This window comes from Dendropsophus ebraccatus, chromosome 11, assembly GCF_027789765.1.
Source record: "Dendropsophus ebraccatus isolate aDenEbr1 chromosome 11, aDenEbr1.pat, whole genome shotgun sequence".
Taxonomy (NCBI): Eukaryota; Metazoa; Chordata; class Amphibia; order Anura; family Hylidae; genus Dendropsophus; species Dendropsophus ebraccatus.
This window is the reverse complement of record NC_091464.1, coordinates 3,835,238-3,852,737: the sequence shown is the minus strand read 5'-3', so window position 1 is coordinate 3,852,737 and position 17,500 is coordinate 3,835,238.

Here is a 17,500-nt window from a genome sequence, read left to right as displayed (position 1 = left end):
CGGGGGAAACCTGCTTTTTCACGCCGGCCTCCTGGAACTCCCGGCCGGCCAGGGCTCCCAGGCAGCTCCCGGGGTGAGGGCGAAGCGGGGGGACCAGGTGCCGTGGCGGGCATGGCTTTTGCGGGGCTTTGGCGGCATGTTTTATCTGAGCGGGGGAAACCTGCTTTTCCAAGCCGGCCTCCTGGAACTCCCGGCCGGCCAGGGCTCCCAGGAATCCCCCTGACTGAGAACCGGGCGGTGGAGAAAGAGCAGATCAGACCTCCGGAATCAAACGTAAAAACAAGAAGTGGCTTGAAACAGCCGTACCCGAGTGATAACCAGCGCTGCCCAACACAGTATTCAGGAGTAGAGTGCAAATAAAAATGTAAAAGTTTATTGCATGCTGCACATATCATGTGCAGCATGTGCATACCATACTGTGTTGGGCAGCGCTGGTTATCACTCGGGTACGGCTGTTTCAAGCCACTTCTTGTTTTTACGTTTGTTTCTTGTATCATACGGGCCCCTTTTTTTCTGGGAGTATCCCGTTCATGTACCCTCAACTAGCTCTTGCAGCCTAACATCACATCAGAAGGACTTCCGCCTGGACCCACGTCAGGATCAACCTTCCATCCACCTACCCTACCTCAGGGTGATATGCATAAAGCCCAAGGGGCAACAAGGTGAGCCTTGCTACCTTCCCTTTCTCATTACCAACAACCTTTGCGGTATCACACGAGGCGCCGTCCTCTGCCTGTTTTTTTTTCTACCCTTTGTTCTAGACCTCCGGAATGAGGTCAGATTTGAATGCCAGATCCGACACTCAGTTCCATAAGTCCGGCAGGCGCGCCAGGGACGTCCCGCAGAATTGGGGGTGGTGACACTCCTCACAAGACCTCGTTTCCGCCACCGCGCGGAAGAACCGCGAGAGAGGCTGCGGGTGTGCGCTGATCATGTAGCCGGTTAAGGAGCAGCCTCGGCCGGCAGAGCCATGGCCGGCGTCCCGCAAAGGCTTATGGAGCTTTGGGACTTAGTCGATTTTTATGGAATTGACGGCTGCGGTCCTTGCGGGCGGTGCGCGGAAGCTCCTGCTGCGGGGAATTGGTGCGCCTTTGCCGGGTGAGCGTCGGGCAACTCCCCGGTAGTCGCGTACGGGGCGCGGAAGCTCCTGCTGCGGGGAATTGGTGCGCCTGGGCCGGGTGAGCGTCGGGCCCCCCCCCGGTAGTCGCGTACGGGGCGCGGAAGCTCCTGCTGCGGGGAATTGGTGCACCTGGGCCGGGTGAGCGTCGGGCACCTCCCCGGTAGTCGCGGGCGGTCCGCGGAAGCTCCTGCTGCGGGGAATTGGTGCGCCTGGGCCGGGTGAGCGTCGGGCACCTCCCCGGTAGTCGCGGGCGGTCCGCGGAAGCTCCTGCTGCGGGGAATTGGTGCGCCTGGGCCGGGTGAGCGTCGGGCCCCCCCCCGGTAGTCGCGTACGGGGCGCGGAAGCTCCTGCTGCGGGGACTTGGTGCGCCTGGGCCGGGTGAGCGTCGGGCCCCCCCCCGGTAGTCGCGTACGGGGCGCGGAAGCTCCTGCTGCGGGGAATTGGTGCGCCTGGGCCGGGTGAGCGTCGGGCCCCTCCCCGGTAGTCGCGTACGGGGCGCGGAAGCTCCTGCTGTGGGGAATTGGTGCGCATGGGCCGGGTGGGCGTAGGGCACGTCCCCGGTAGTCCATGGAGCGTTCGGACTTTGAAAAAATTTCTTGTGCAGACGGCCGATGTCGGGATTCGCGGTAAGGGGGCCGGAGCATCCAGGGGGATCCTAAGGGTTCAGGCGTCCGGGTCAAGTGGGTCGCCCCTCTCCAGAGGCCCGGAGGTGCGGTACCGGCTCTTTCCCCCACCCCGGGCCGAGGTCCTCGGAGCGCCGCCGGCAGGAAAAGTGGGGAAGAGGACCCTCAGACCTCCGGAATGAGGTCAGATTTGAATGCCGGATCCGACACTCAGTTCCACAAGTCCGGCAGGCGCGCCAGGGACGTCCCGCAGAAATGGGGGTGGTGACACTCCTCGCAAGACCTCGTTTCCGCCACCACGCGGAGGAACCGTGAGAGAGGCTGCAGGCGTGCGCTGATCATGTAGCCAGGGAAGGAGCAGCCTCGGCCGGCAGAGGCACGGCCGGCGTCCCGCTAAGGCTTATGGAGCTTTGGGACTTAGTCGACTTTTATGGAATTGACGGTTGCGGGTGCGTGGTGGAGGCCGGCCAACCCTGAGCGAGCCACGTCGAGAGGTGGCTACGGAGAGCGAGCCATGCTACGGCTTGGCACCCCAGGGCGTGCGTGGCGGAAGCCGGCCAACCCTGAGCGAGCCACGCCGAGGTGGCTACGGGGTCCCAGCGGAGGGTCTGGCCGTGTTGTCGATGCCCCAGGGCGGCTATGGAGTGGAACCGCACCCGAACCGCATGTCACTTTGTGATCGATTTGGGGCTCCGGAGTCCCAGCGGAGGGTCTGGCCGTGTTGTCGATGCCCCAGGGCGGCTCGGAAGTGGAACCGCACCCGAACCGCATGTCACTTTGTGATCGATTTGAGGCCCCGGAGTCCCAGCGGAGGGTCTGGCCGGGTTGGCGATGCCCTAGGGCGGCTCGGAAGTGGAACCGCACCCGAACCGCATGTCACTTTATGATCGATTTGAGGCCCCGGAGTCCCAGCGGAGGGTCTGGCCGGGTTGGCGATGCCCTAGGGCGGCTCGGAAGTGGAACCGCACCCGAACCGCATGTCACTTTATGATCGATTTGAGGCCCCGGAGTCCCAGCGGAGGGTCTGGCCGGGTTGGCGATGCCCTAGGGCGGCTCGGAAGTGGAACCGCACCCGAACCGCATGTCACTTTATGATCGATTTGAGGCCCCGGAGTCCCAGCGGAGGGTCTGGCCGGGTTGGCGATGCCCTAGGGCGGCTCGGAAGTGGAACCGCACCCGAACCGCATGTCACTTTATGATCGATTTGAGGCCCCGGAGTCCCAGCGGAGGGTCTGGCCGGGTTGGCGATGCCCTAGGGCGGCTCGGAAGTGGAACCGCACCCGAACCGCATGTCACTTTATGATCGATTTGAGGCATGCTACGGCTTGGCACGCCAGGGCGTGCGTGGCGGAGGCCGGCCAACCCTGAGGGAGCCATGCCGAGGTGGCTACGGAGAGGGAGCCATGCTACGGCTTGGCACCCCAGGGCGTGCGTGGCGGAGGCCGGCCAACCCTGAGCGAGCCATGCCGAGGTGGCTACGGAGAGGGAGCCATGCTACGGCTTGGCACCCCAGGGCGTGCGTGGCGGAGGCCGGCCAACCCTGAGCGAGCCATGTCGAGGTGGCTACGGAGAGGGAGCCATGCTACGGCTTGGCACCCCAGGGCGTGCGTGGTGGAGGCCGGCCAACCCTGAGCGAGCCACGTCGAGAGGTGGCTACGGAGAGCGAGCCATGCTACGGCTTGGCACCCCAGGGCGTGTGTGGCGGAGGCCGGCCAACCCTGAGCGAGCCATGCCGAGGTGGCTACGGAGAGGGAGCCATGCTACGGCTTGGCACCCCAGGGCGTGCGTGGCGGAGGCCGGCCAACCCTGAGCGAGCCATGTCGAGGTGGCTACGGAGAGGGAGTGGCTGTGGAGCGTGTGACCCCCATTGGGCATCCTGTCGCCGGGTAGAGGACAGAGGTAGACCGGGAGTGGTGACCCTTGTGGGATCAAGAATGTGTTACCCCCTCCCCTACCTTCCACCCCTAACAGTTCCCAAGTTGCCCCGGCCTCGGTTACGGTTGCCTTGGTTGGTTTAGCCGGTGGATCAGGAGAACTGGCAGTGTGGAGCCTTTTCTGCCACCCGATGACCTTGAAGATCTAAGAGTTCTCTCCTGAGGGTCTGTGGTGGGTTGGCGAGGTGGGAGGCTGCCGCTGGTTCCGGCCCTTGTCACGAGCTCCTGCCCGTGGCAGATGTCCTCTAAAGTCTTCTCTCTGTACACCCTCTCGGCGGTCATGTTGCTGTGAGATAGGTACCGGGCAAACAGGCATTTCTCGGCATCGGAGCAGACTGGGGTGGTCCATGACTCGCACACTCTGCGGATTAATGTGCTCGGTATGCTCTTCAGCTTGTACCTTTGGTGGTATCTGCGCAAATCGTTGGACACGTTGTATACTTCAGAGGAGGTGGTCGACACACAGAAGGACTCGGAGGCGCGGAGTCTCCCAGGAGGACGGGCCTGACCTTGTCGAAGTAGACTTGGAACCACCCGTCCTCCTGTGGGTTGAGAGCGAAGGTGGCCACCTGCTTAGATGAGGTCTTGTGCTCTTCTACCCCTATGATGGCATACTGTTGCCCCTTGTACGTGTGAAACATTCTCCCATGCCACTCGGGCACCGTCATAGCCTTAACGACCCCTGGTCGCTGTAGGTGTCGGAACACTACCACCGCCTGGAGGTAGTACAAAACCTCGAGCGAGTCTGACCGGGAAGGGGTACCGTTGATGGCGGCCTGCAGGCTCTTCAGAAAGTTGGGCATGGCGACGTGAAGCAGCTTCCTACAATCTATCGCTGTGTTGCGCGCACTTGAAGAACGCCGGCGGGCAAAGACTGATGATCTCAATGGCCTTGCTTTTATACGTCACTTATTGGCGCTCCGGTGAGTCATCGAGCTGGACGCCGAAGCCAGAGCGAAAACCCGGGAAGCAAGTCCAGTGGTGCCATGTCCTGGTCGGACACCCACAGCGGTGCTTCCCCTGGTGTGAATCATGACGGAGGGAAAGCGCTGCCCTCCGGTGGGTCTGGCCGGGTTGGCGATGCCCCAGGGCGGCTATGGGGTGGAACCGCACCCGAACCGCATGTCAGTTTATGATCGATTTGAGGCCCCGGAGTCCCAGCGTAGGGTCCGGCCGGGTTGGCGATGCCCCAGGGCGGCTATGGGGTGGAACCGCACCCGAACCGCATGTCACTTTATGATCGATTTGAGGCCCCGGAGTCCCAGCGTAGGGTCCGGCCGGGTTGGCGATGCCCTAGGGCGGCTCGGAAGTGGAACCGCACCCGAACCGCATGTCACTTTATGATCGATTTGAGGCCCCGGAGTCCCAGCGTAGGGTCCGGCCGTGTTGTCGATGCCCCAGGGCGGCTATGGGGTGGAACCGCACCCGAACCGCATGTCACTTTATGATCGATTTGAGGCCCCGGAGTCCCAGCGTAGGGTCCGGCCGGGTTGGCGATGCCCTAGGGCGGCTCAGAAGTGGAACCGCACCCGAACCGCATGTCACTTTATGATCGATTTGAGGCCCCGGAGTCCCAGCGTAGGGTCCGGCCGGGTTGGCGATGCCCCAGGGCGGCTATGGGGTGGAACCGCACCCGAACCGCATGTCACTTTATGATCGATTTGAGGCTCCGGAGTCCCAGCGGAGGGTCCGGCCGGGTTGGCGATGCCCCAGGGCGGCTCGGGAGTGGAACCGCACCTGTGGGTCCCCTCTGGAGCCCTCCAGCAGGCGTCGGAGCCCCTTCGCGGCCGGGCCAGGGTGAGCCCTGCCCGGCGGCATAGACCCGACCGCCCCGGTCTCCCCGACGGAGCTCCCGGACTTTGCAGTGGGGCCCGGCGCCATGAGGTAGCCGGCAGGGGCTCATCACGGCCGGGCAAGCCGAGCGCGCGGCTCCAGTCCCCGCCGGCGGGACTTTGAGCATTTGGGCAGGTGGCGGGAGGCTCCAGGAGGCCAGGGACCAAAAAGCGACGCTCCGGCACCATCTAGCGGGGAGCGGCGGCATGCGGTAGCCGGCGGAGGGATACCGGCAGTGCGCGGCTCCAGTCCCCGCCGGCGGGACTTTGAGCATTTGGGCAGCCGGCGGGAGGCTCCAGGAGGCCGGGGACCAAAAAGCGACGCTCCGGCACCATCTAGCGGGGAGCGGCGGCATGCGGTAGCCGGCGGAGGGATACCGGCAGTGCGCGGCTCGGGTCCCCGCCGGCGGGACTTTGAGCATTTGGGCAGCCGGCGGGAGGCTCCAGGAGGCCGGGGACCAAAAAGCGACGCTCCGGCACCATCTAGCGGGGAGCGGCGGCATGCGGTAGCCGGCGGAGGGATACCGGCAGTGCGCGGCTCGGGTCCCCGCCGGCGGGACTTTGAGCATTTGGGCAGCCGGCGGGAGGCTCCAGGAGGCCGGGGACCAAAAAGCGACGCTCCGGTACCATCCAGAGGGCAGCGGCGGCATGCGGTAGCCGGCGCAGGGATACCGCATGTGGGCGAAGGCAGCGCGCGGCTCCGGTCTCCGCCGGCGGGACTTGGACGCTCTTGGCAGCGGGCGGCAATGCTCCCGAACCCGGGGAGAGAGGAGCGCTGCTCCGGAGGCCCGCGGCAGCCGGTCTTGGGTTAGCATCTCCCGGCCGGATAGAGCTCCGCGGCAGCTCCCGGGGGAAGAACCGGGCGGGAGGAGCGGGCGCCGAGGCACTTAGAGGCAGGCGGGAGTGAACTGAAGCCCCGGGACAGAAGAGCGACGCTCCGGTGCCCGCCAGCGGAGCAGGGAGGCCCTCGGCAGCCGGCAGGAGTCTCCAGATGCCCGGGGAGAGAGAGAGGAGCGCCGCTCCGGTCCCCGCCGGCGTGGCGCGGAGGCCCAGGGCAGCCGGCGCGCGGGAGAGGCAGGGCCGGGGAGCGAGGAGCGGCGGAGCTGGGCAGCGGGCGAAGGTGCTCCGTCGCGCCCGGGAAAGGGTGCACCCTGCACGGCCTCCGAGACCTCGGCCGCCCCGGTCTCCCTGCCGGAGCTCCCGGACTTTGTAATTCTCTTGGGCAGAGGTCCGATGAGGAGGCGGCGTGAGGCGGGCGTCGGGTCTCCGCCGCCGCCGGGCGAGGGTGCACCCTGCCCGGCCTCCGAGACCCCGTTCGTCCCGGTCTCCCCGTCGGAGCTTCTGGACTTTGTCTTTTTTTCGGAGGCAGGGAAGCCGGTGGGCGGAGGATGGTGAGCGGGCGGCGGCGGCCTCGGGAAGCCGGCGGGCAGAGGCCGTGCAGCCGGCTGATGACATCGGGAGCCCCCGCGGGGATCCTCGGGGCTCAGGGGACCGTCCCGGAGGTTCGGGACCGGCCCTTTCCCCCACCCCAGGCCGAGGCCCTCGGAGCGCCGCCGGCAGGAAAAGTGGGGAAGAGGACCCTCAGACCTCCGGAGCCCCCGCGGGGATCCTCGGGGCTCAGGGGACCGTCCCGGAGGTTCGGGACCGGCCCTTTCCCCCACCCCAGGCCGAGGCCCTCGGAGCGCCGCCGGCAGGAAAAGTGGGGAAGAGGACCCTCAGACCTCCGGAGCCCCCGCGGGGATACTCGGGGCTCAGGGGACCGTCCCGGAGGTTCGGGACCGGCCCTTTCCCCCAATGCAGGCCGAGGCCCTCTGAGCTCGTTTCCGCCACCACGCGGAAGAACCATGAGAGAGGCGTAGGCAAGCCTCTCTCAGGGACGCCGCAACGTGGAAAGCCTAGGCCGGCGAAAGGACTGATGGATCGCCGCTGAAAGTCCTGGAGCTTTGGACTTAGTCGTTTTTCAGCCCACCGGGAGGAGAAGGACAGGGACCCCTGCAGGCGCACTTCTCCTGCCCGCTAGCCTGCTCCGGTCGCTGGACTCCCCTGGGTAGCTCTCTCCAGAGGCCCGGAGCGGAGGTACCGGCTCTGGATGCGGGCGAGGGTGCAGCAAAGTCGGGTACGAGTCGCGCTCCGGTTCGGTTCTCCCCAGCGGTCCCAGGATGCCCTTGGATGCGGGCGAGGGTGCAGCAAAGTCGGGTACGAGTCGCGCTCCGGTCCGGTTCTCCCCAGCGGTCCCTGGAGGCCCTTGGATGCGGGCGAGGGTGCAGCAAAGTCGGGTACGAGTCGCGCTCCGGTCCGGTTCTCCCCAGTGGTCCCAAGATGCCCTTGGATGCGGGCGAGGGTGCAGCAAAGTCGGGTACGAGTCGCGCTCCGGTCCGGTTCTCCCCAGCGGTCCCAAGATGCCCTTGGATGCGGGCGAGGGTGCAGCAAAGTCGGGTACGAGTCGCGCTCCGGTCCGGTTCTCCCCAGCGGTCCCAAGATGCCCTTGGATGCGGGCGAGGGTGCAGCAAAGTCGGGTACGAGTCGCGCTCCGGTCCGGTTCTCCCCAGCAGTCCCTGGATGCCCTTGGATGCGGGCCAGGGTGCACCAAAGTCGGATACGAGTCTGGGTCCGGTCCGGTTCTCCCCAGCGGTCCCTGGATGCCCTTGGTTACTTTCGCCCAATGCAGGCCGAGGCCTTCGGAGCTCCGCCGGTAGAAAAAAGTGGGGAAAAGGACCCTTAGACCTCCGGAATGAGGTCGGATTTGAAGGCCCGGAGCCGAGGTACCCATCCTTTCGCCCAAGGCAGGCCGAGGCCCTCGGAGCGCCGCCGGCAGGAAAAATGGGAAAGAGGACCCTCAGACCTCCGGAATGAGGTTGGATTTGAAGGCCAGATCCGACCCTGAGTTCCACAAAGTCGGCAGAGATGCGAGAGAGCTGCCGTAGAAATGGGGGTGGTGACGCTCCTCGCAAGACCTCGTTTCCGCCACCGCGCGGAAGAACCGTGAGAGAGGCGTAGGCAAGCCTCTCTCAGGGATGCCGCAATGTGGAAAGCCTAGGCCGGCGGAAGGACTGATGGATTGCCGCTGAAAGTCCTGGAGCTTTGGACTTCGTCGTTTTTCGGCCCACCGGCAGGAGAAGGACAGGGACCCCTACAGGCGCACTTCTCCTGCCCGCTAGCCTGCTCCGGTCGCTGGACTCCCCAAGATTACCGCACCGGTCCTCAAATTAAGCGAAAAGAGCTATAAAACCTGCAGATACCTCCTTCCGATCGATAAGGAAACGGGCCATCCGGTGGGGAGAGACCCCTTGCTCAGCCGGGCTTTGGAGTCCGTGCTGGCATAGGTGAGCGGGTCTCCCTCCCCTCTCCCGGATCCGTGCCCTGGTTGGGTCGCATGAATACGCTGCCCAGCGATCCTCTGGTGAGCTTGCCAAGACCTGAGCTGAGATTGAGGCGCCCTATCCTGACCGTGACGGCCGGCTGAGCCCTCGGAGAAGGCGGCCGGGAACCGGACGCGGTTCCCACCCCTCTCCAGGGCACGCCGGTCTCACGGCAGGCTTTCTCACATATGTCTCCACGAACGTAGCCGCTTTCGATGACAACCGCCGAGGGCCGCGCTCAACCCCCTCCGTCCCTCCGCGGACGGTTCGAGGCGACCCCTCCTAACAGAACTCCGGCAGGCCGACGGCAGGCCGGGAAGAGCGTCGGGGACCCCACCCTTTGCGGGGTGGGGGTCTGGACGCCCGCAGGAAGCGCAGCGACGATGGTGTGGGAGGCTCAGGCCGCTCCCCGAACCGAAGCCCAGTGCGCGCAGCGGGCCCCCCGTTGACCTTCTCGGTCTTGGCTCCGAACCCAGGCGGGAGGCCATGTACCCTCCCATCCCCGGAACCCCGACGGGTTGTGGCTAGGCCCGGAAGAGTGCGGCAGGGGACCCCCTTCAAGGGGAGTCTCGACGCTCGCAGGAAGTGCAGTGGCGCCGGATCCGTCCGAAGGCCGAGTGCGCGCAGCGGGCACCTGCTGTCCCTCTCCGGTTTCGCCTCCACTCCTCAGGACGGCCCGCGGACATAGGTTGTGGAAGAGCGGTGGGGACATCGCAGAAAGTGCAGCGGCGGCGGCGAGGGAGGCTCAGGCCGTGCCGGGTCCTTGGGGTTCGCCTTTACCGGCTAACATCCCCATTCCCAAAGCCTCTCCCCCGATCCTAAGCCGGGTGCGTGCAGCTGGTCCCTCTTCACCTTCCTTGGCCTCTGTACCCGAGTGAGAGCCATGCCGGGTGCCTCAGCTCCCCTGGTTTGCCTTCTCTGTCTTGGCTCCGAACCCAGGCGGGAGGACATGTACCCTCCCATCCCCGGAACCCTGACGAGTTGTGGCTAGGCCCGGAAGAGTACGGCAGGGGACCCCCTTCAAAGGGGAGTCTCGACGCTCGCAGGAAGCGCAGCGGCGCCGGATCCGTCTGAGGGCCGAGTGCACGCAGCGGGCCCCCTGCTGTCCCCCTCCGGTTTCGCCTCCACTCCTCCGGACGGGCCGTGGACTTAGGCCGTGGAAGAGCGGTGGGGACATCGCAGAAAGCGCGGCGGCGAGGGAGGCTCAGGCCGTGCCGGGTCCTTGGGGTTCGCCTTTACCGGCCAACATCCCCATTCCCCAGGCCTCTCCCCCGATCCGAAGCCGGGTGCGTGCAGCTGGTCCTTATTCGCCTTCCTCTTCCTCTGTACATGAGCAAGCCAGAGCCGCGCCAGGGTCCTCGGCTACCGGCTCGTCGGCCTCTTGAGAGCCCCGGACCTTTCAGAAGCCGAGTTCCCCTCGGGCCTCTCCTCCGGGAGAGTCCGGGGCGGACGTGCGGGCGGGTCCCGCCGCCAGCCACCCTCCTCTTCGCTCCCGGGGCGGCGACCCGCCGAGGCCCCCCCCTCCGGCTTCCCACCCTGAGCGGAGGGGGCGCGGACAGCCTCCACCGCACCTACCTGGTTGATCCTGCCAGTAGCATATGCTTGTCTCAAAGATTAAGCCATGCACGTGTAAGTACACACGGCCGGTACAGTGAAACTGCGAATGGCTCATTAAATCAGTTATGGTTCCTTTGATCGCTCCAACCCGTTTCCTTGGATAACTGTGGTAATTCTAGAGCTAATACATGCCGACGAGCGCTGACCCCCAGGGACGCGTGCATTTATCAGACCAAAACCAATCCGGGTGCCCGGGCGGCGGCGGGTCGGTTGGCTATCAAATGCCAACCCCCGCCCCGCTCTCCCCGGCCGCCTTGGCGACTCTAGATAACCTCGGGCCGATCGCACGTCCCCGTGACGGCGACGACGCATTCGGATGTCTGCCCTATCAACTTTCGATGGTACTTTCTGCGCCTACCATGGTGACCACGGGTAACGGGGAATCAGGGTTCGATTCCGGAGAGGGAGCCTGAGAAACGGCTACCACATCCAAGGAAGGCAGCAGGCGCGCAAATTACCCACTCCCGACTCGGGGAGGTAGTGACGAAAAATAACAATACAGGACTCTTTCGAGGCCCTGTAATTGGAATGAGTACACTTTAAATCCTTTAACGAGGATCCATTGGAGGGCAAGTCTGGTGCCAGCAGCCGCGGTGAGCAGACGTGTGTTGGAGAGCTCCTGCTGAACCAGAACCAGACAAGGGAAGATTCCATCTGCTTTCCCCAGGAAGGTGGCAGTTTCCTGAGGAGAGTTTCTCCTCAACTTGCCCTAATGGAGGATCGTGCCTCCACTCCCCGGTCTAGGCCGGCGGGGGGTGGAAAAGGGAAGCAGCCGGCCAGCGTTCCAGGGAAGACACCGTCCAGAGGGACAAAGAAATCTGGTGAGGTCTGCAGCAATGTAGGCCCCTCTCCCGTGGCGACGGTGGGAAGAACCCAGGCCCAGACACGTAGTAAGGAAGTGCGGGTATGGAGCGACAGAGGCCGCACGGAGTCCGTATCCGTCTACTGTTCGAGGATGGCGGCCATGTTTTCAGAATATGAGCTGCTGGGGAAGCAGCTCAAGAAAACAAGGGAAGAGCTGCAATGTGCCAGGAACATGGCAAATAACTCTTCTAAGACCAAGAGAGCCGCTTACTCGGCAAAAGTCAAGGCACTCAAGAGTGAGGTGGAGGAAATGGAAAGGAGGAGAGCAGCGATCCTGGAGGGCAGCGGTGCAATGAGGGAGAAGCTGCAAAATGAAGATCGCTTCCTGAAGATGGCTTCCAGTGGAAGAGGTGAGGGGAGTGACAGTGAAGATGTAAGCAGCGGAGAGAGCAGTGGGGAGAACGGTGATGTGGACAGTGAAGATGAGGTGGAGCAGGGCAGGGGTGAAGAAGGTGGGAAGGGTGAAGTTAACCCGGTGTCCCCCAACACCCAAACTGTTCCAGAAACCCCGGTGACCCCATGCACCCCCCCAGAGTCAGCAAGAATAGAGCCACAACAGGTGGCATTACCTGATTCGCATGGAGATGATAGTGATGATGGACTTATCCCCAGTGGTTTGATGAAAGCCATAATCATGCAGGAGTCCCCCATGGCGCTGGATCGCTTCTCCTTCGGCGAAGAACTGCCAGGGGATGAAGGAAAGAGGAAAAAGAAAAATAAAACAACAAAAGTGAGGAAAGAAGTCAAGTTGGTGTATGTAACACAGCAGTCTGGATCAGCTGAGAAGCTGATTCGGGCTGCTGTGTCCCCTAAACTGCAGGGGTCCGTTTCTGAAGTGGAGCGGGTCCAGCAGAGAAAGGGGGTACAAAAGCACATGGCCAAAGCAGTGAAAATGGCGGAGGACGCCACTCTCAGCAGTGGGAGTGACGTCAAGGAGGAAGAAGGGCCAGACAAAAGGCATCCGGGCCAATCAGGAGGCTCGGGCTCTGCAGGCCACGCCCCTTCTCGTGGGGGGCGTGGCCGGGAGTCAGGGTCCGTGATGGAGGTGGGGGGCGGCCCCCAGTGTGTGCCAACAGTGATTGTGCGCTCCCCTGCAGGAGGGGGGGGGAGTGTGGCTACAGTACATTGTACTCCCCATGTGTCGGCAGAGGGGCTCGGGCGGCCGAGCAGTAGCGCAGTGGGGAAGGCAGGGGGCGGTCCCCAGGTCGGCATACACTCCCCTGTGGGCGGGGGGAGTGTCTATAGTACCGCAGCCCAAGAAAAGTGTTTCCCCAAGGAGGTAACCGCTGGGGGGCGGTCCCCAGTGGTAAAGGGGAGTGCCCATAGTAAAAACGAAGCCCCCAGAGCAAGCAACATTGATTTTGGTGAGGGAGTGACCCGGCTTTGCCCACTTCCGGTTTCGGCCGCGTCACTTCCGGTTTCGGGTGGTGCGGCAAGGAACACTGTCCGGCCGGAAACAAGTGATGAACCAAAGGTTCCGGATGACACAGAAGGGGTGGGGAGCCCCGGAGTACATGCGCAAGCACCACCAACATCGTTGCCACCTGCAGGAGCCCAGCAGCAGCAAGTGAGTGAACAAGGTGGCCTATCAGGAGCCCGGGAAAGTAGGATAAAAAATGTCCTAAGACCAGCAACTTTGGTTTTTAGTCCCAGCCCTGGCTTAGTGAATGGAAATATAAGCAATAGCAGGGGGAATGTGGATGTGGATATGGATGTGGTGGATGTAGTGGAAGGGGGCGGAGGGAGGGGGAGCCCTCAGGGTTCATCTCCAGCACCTGTCCCGGGCCCTGTCATAACCCCTGGTACCCCTAATGTCATGGCCCCTGTAATGGCCCAGGGTAATAATGGTGGTCAGCAGGTGGGGGGAACTGGGGACGGTCAGGGGGTATCCGGTCCGGCTGCACCCCCGGTCCGCAGTTATGCTAGTGTGGCGGCCGGGGGTTCAGGGGGGTCCTCGATCCCGTCCGCAGGGCAGGGTAACTTGCAACTGCGCCTCCTGGGAGCTCTTAGGCGGGGAGACAAGTCGCTACAAGTAGAGGGAAGGGAAGTAGACCTATCGTTCTGGGTTGAAAGACACGGACTCGGTGCCTTCCGAGAACATAATGGGGAGGTAGTGTGGTCGCTCCCTACAGCCGGGCAGGAAGTGGGCCGTAGGAACGTGGCCCGCCTGATTTGGAGGGGCAGTGATGCGTGCCCCCAAAGGGGCAAGGTAGTGGAGCTCCTGCTGCAGGCGGGTTTCAAGGCGAGTGACATCTTTGCCTTGATCCACCCCTACGGTTCCGCTGAATTCGACGTCAGTTTCGCTAGGGCCGAGGGGCTTGAGGCCTTTTGGTCCTATTACGAACTGGCGAAGGAGGAGCCCGGCTGGCGGGATTTTGCTGTAAAAGCAATTTCCCGTCAGAATATGATCAAGAAGGTGACCGTGCTTACCCGTAACGAGTCACTTTCTTGTTACGACATAATGACCTGGCTAGGCCGCTATGGGGAGGTGACGGACGTCCCCAGGAAAAACTTCGATCAGTATGGGATCTGGTCTGGGGCCTGGACGTTTTCCGTCCGCCTAAGGCGTTCAGGTAATACAGTGACGCACATTCCATCAGCTACCTTCCTAGGGCGTGATAGGATCCAGATCTTTTACCAGGGTCAGCCGAAGCTGTGTCACAGGTGCGGTGACCCCACTCACCTTAGCGCGCGCTGCACTAGGCAGATGTGCGCTTTGTGTGGTGGGGAGGGTCATCTAGCCGCATCCTGTGACCGGATTAGGTGTCACCTGTGTGGTGACCTCGGTCACCCATTCAGCCAATGTCCACGCTCTTTCTCCAGAGCTGCGACCGCCCCAGCCGGGGAGAGCCACTTGGTTGCCTCGGGGGGGGAAGGGACCAGCAAAGGAGAGGGGGCATCCGGGCCGGTGAAGAAGCACAAAACTCCCTCTAAGCTTAGGCGAGAGGAGAAGCGCAGGAGGAGCAAGGACCTTGGAAGTTCCCAGGGAGTAGTTCAGGGTCCGGCTCCAAATGCAGCAACAGAAGTGCAGGCTGAGGCTCCGGAGGAGGTTGTGTTGGATGAGGAGATCCGGAGAATTGAGCGTGAGGAGGGTGAAATTGCCAGTCCCTCCGATTCCTCCCAGTATGAAAGTCTGGATGAGAGTCCGGAGGAGTGGCAGACACAACAAAAGCGTCCAAAAAAAACTCCACAAAAGAGCGGCAAGGGGAAAGGGAAGAGGAAGGCAGGCCCCTCAGTCCCTGTTCACATGCATGATCTAAAATCGCAAGTTTGTTTTGCATACATTGTGCGTGCACTATTGGACATGTAACAGAGTATTATTATCTTTATTGATTACATTATATATAATTTATCTATATATTAATTTCAAGGGTCTGGCCTTTACAGATGATTATGATATGCCGCTAACGATACTTAGCACTGCTGCCTGTGCATATTGAATTCTATTTGGCATATAGCTCTAGTAACACCCAGATCACTCACCTACCAGGTGTTTAATGCACGTCACTGGTGACGTTTATGATGCGTCACTCATGACGGATGCATATCCACACTCATGATTGGTTTACTTTTGTTTTTAACATATGTTACTTGCTATGCTCATTAGACCATGACTAAGCGCGCATGCGCGCGAAACGCGTAGGTTCCTCCTGTATACCATGCATGAGCTGTTTTTACTTTTTGGTATGAAATAAAGATTTTGCATAATTTTAACTTGGAGTGCTGGGACCATCACCTTTTGATATCTTCCCTCAAAAATAGCCCCTAAAGCTCTTAAACCGGACCAGGGACCAAAGGAAGGCTCTACTACCCCCCCTCTGGTTGGTTTGTCAAACCGCTACCAGTCCCTGGAAGGAGGGGAGGGGCTGGAGGAGCCTTCAGGGGGAACAGGGCCTGCACCTTCGGGGGTAATTCCTGCGGAGGTGCAGGCTGGCCAGGCGGAGGGGACCGAGGACCCAGACATGGACTTGTCCATGTCCCTGAAGCGCCCGAAGGAGGCCTCTAAGGGGTCCTCCTCGGACGGGGAGAGTCAGGAGAGAGGAGGGAAAAGGAGATGATGTAGTCATTGTATATATGTATATAATTTGTGTGGGTAAGACCGTCCAACTCAATCACCCTCTATGGCGGTACTCACTCCATTGACGCTGGCCTCTATTAACTGCGCCAGCATAAAGTCAGATGCGGCTCGCTTTGCGGCATTTAGCTTTTTTGAAAATAACTTAAGTAATGTGGATATTTTATTTTTGCAGGAGACCAGGTTAACAGACCTTGCCGCCATAGTGAAGGCCAGGAGGGAGTGGAGGTCTGGGCCTTCACACTGGTCTCTTGCGACAGAGCCGTATAGTGGAGTGGCGGTGCTTTTTACCGCACAGGTAGAATGCCGACGGGTTATTGAGTTGGAAATGGGGAGGTGCCTGATCCTGGATGTCCTCATGAAGGGGCAAGAGCTTCGGCTCATTAATATCTACGCCCCGCAAACAAAGTGGGGCCGTAAAGATCTCTTTATGAGGATCAAGCCTTTCCTTTTTACCAGCCGGCAGGTTATTTTTGGTGGGGACTTTAATAATGTCACCAGGACCCACGATAGGAGAGGCTCTAATGACCGGCTGGCCTACGACAGTGTCGCGCTAAATAGCATAGTTAGGGAAGCTCGCCTGGAGGATGCCCACATCCGGAGCCCCTCGGGCCACGCGGGTTTCACCTATCATCGAGGTAGCTGTAGGTCAAGACTAGACAGGTTTTATTTGAAGGAGGAAGCCGTCTCTTCCGCCGTGAAGGTGGTTGAGGTGGAGTTCTCCGATCACTGTCTAATTTTGTTTTCCTTGAATGTTTCAGAGACTCCCCGGATGGGCAGAGGTTACTGGAAGCTGAATTCGTCCCTCCTGGAAGAAGCGGATGTAAGACAATCCTTTGAGGATTTTCTTCAGAGTCAGGTACCTCTTCTGGACCTATGTAGTAGTAAGTCAGAGTGGTGGGAGATCCTCAAAAAACGGGTTGCCAAGTTCTTCCGCCAGTTCTCGAGCCTCAGAGCCCTGAACAGATACCGTCTGTATCAGGGCCTGAGGAGGAAACTCGAGCATCTGATCTCGACTGGAGGTAGCCGTTCGGAGATCTCCAGAGTGAAAGCCTTGCTCATGAGGTGCCAGTATGATAGGCACACATCTTTGGTTTTTGAGAGGGACTTCGGGAGGTACCGCTCGCCCGACCCTTACAGAAACTGCAAGATGTCAGTGAGTTGTAAGATCGTGACTGGTCTGATCGACAGTACAGGATCTCTGAAGCGGTCCAGTTCAGAGATCTTGGAGATCGTCAGATCCTACTACTCGGACCTCTTGGGGAGGAAGGATCTGAATCGAGACAAGATGTCGGCTTTCCTGGCCGAAGCAGCTCCTCAGTCGGGGGCTGACCTTCATCTTGACTGTTTGACAGATCCGATCAGGGAAGAGGAAGTGAGACTGGCGATCGACAGGCTCGGCCTGAAGAAATCGCCAGGTCCGGATGGCTTAACATCCGAGTTTTACAAGACCTTTAAGGAATGCTTAATTCCCCTCATGACCGAGGTATTCAATGAGTGTCTCTCCTCGGGCACTCTGCCGGAGTCTATGAGGAGGTCAGCCCTGATCCTTCTGTCAAAGGGTAGGGATCCTAGCCGTGTTGAGAATTGGAGACCCATAGCTCTTCTCAATACGGATAGGAAGCTTCTGGCCAAGATACTATTCAACCGGTTGGTGCATTTTGCGCCACAGCTTCTTTCGGGGACTCAGCATTGCTCGGTGCCAGGCCGAAGCGCTTTAAGCGCTGTCCTGAGTGTCAGGGAGGCAGTGGAGCGGAGTAGTGCTGGTTTCTGGAGGGGCTACATGCTGTCCTTGGATCAGGCGAAAGCATTTGATCGGGTGAACCACGAGTACCTCTGGTCTGTCCTTCTGAGGTACGGCCTGCCAGGGGGGTTTGTGAATTGGCTTAAGATCTTGTACGCAAGGGCAGAGAGTTTCCCGCTTGTGAACGGTTGGTCTGGCCGCCCTTTTGAGGTTGGGTCTGGCGTTCGTCAGGGTTGTCCTTTGAGCCCGCTGTTATATGTGTTCGCGATCGACCCTTTCCTTAGGATGGTCGATCGTGGACCATTGGCGGGAGTCGGGATGAGCCTGACGGA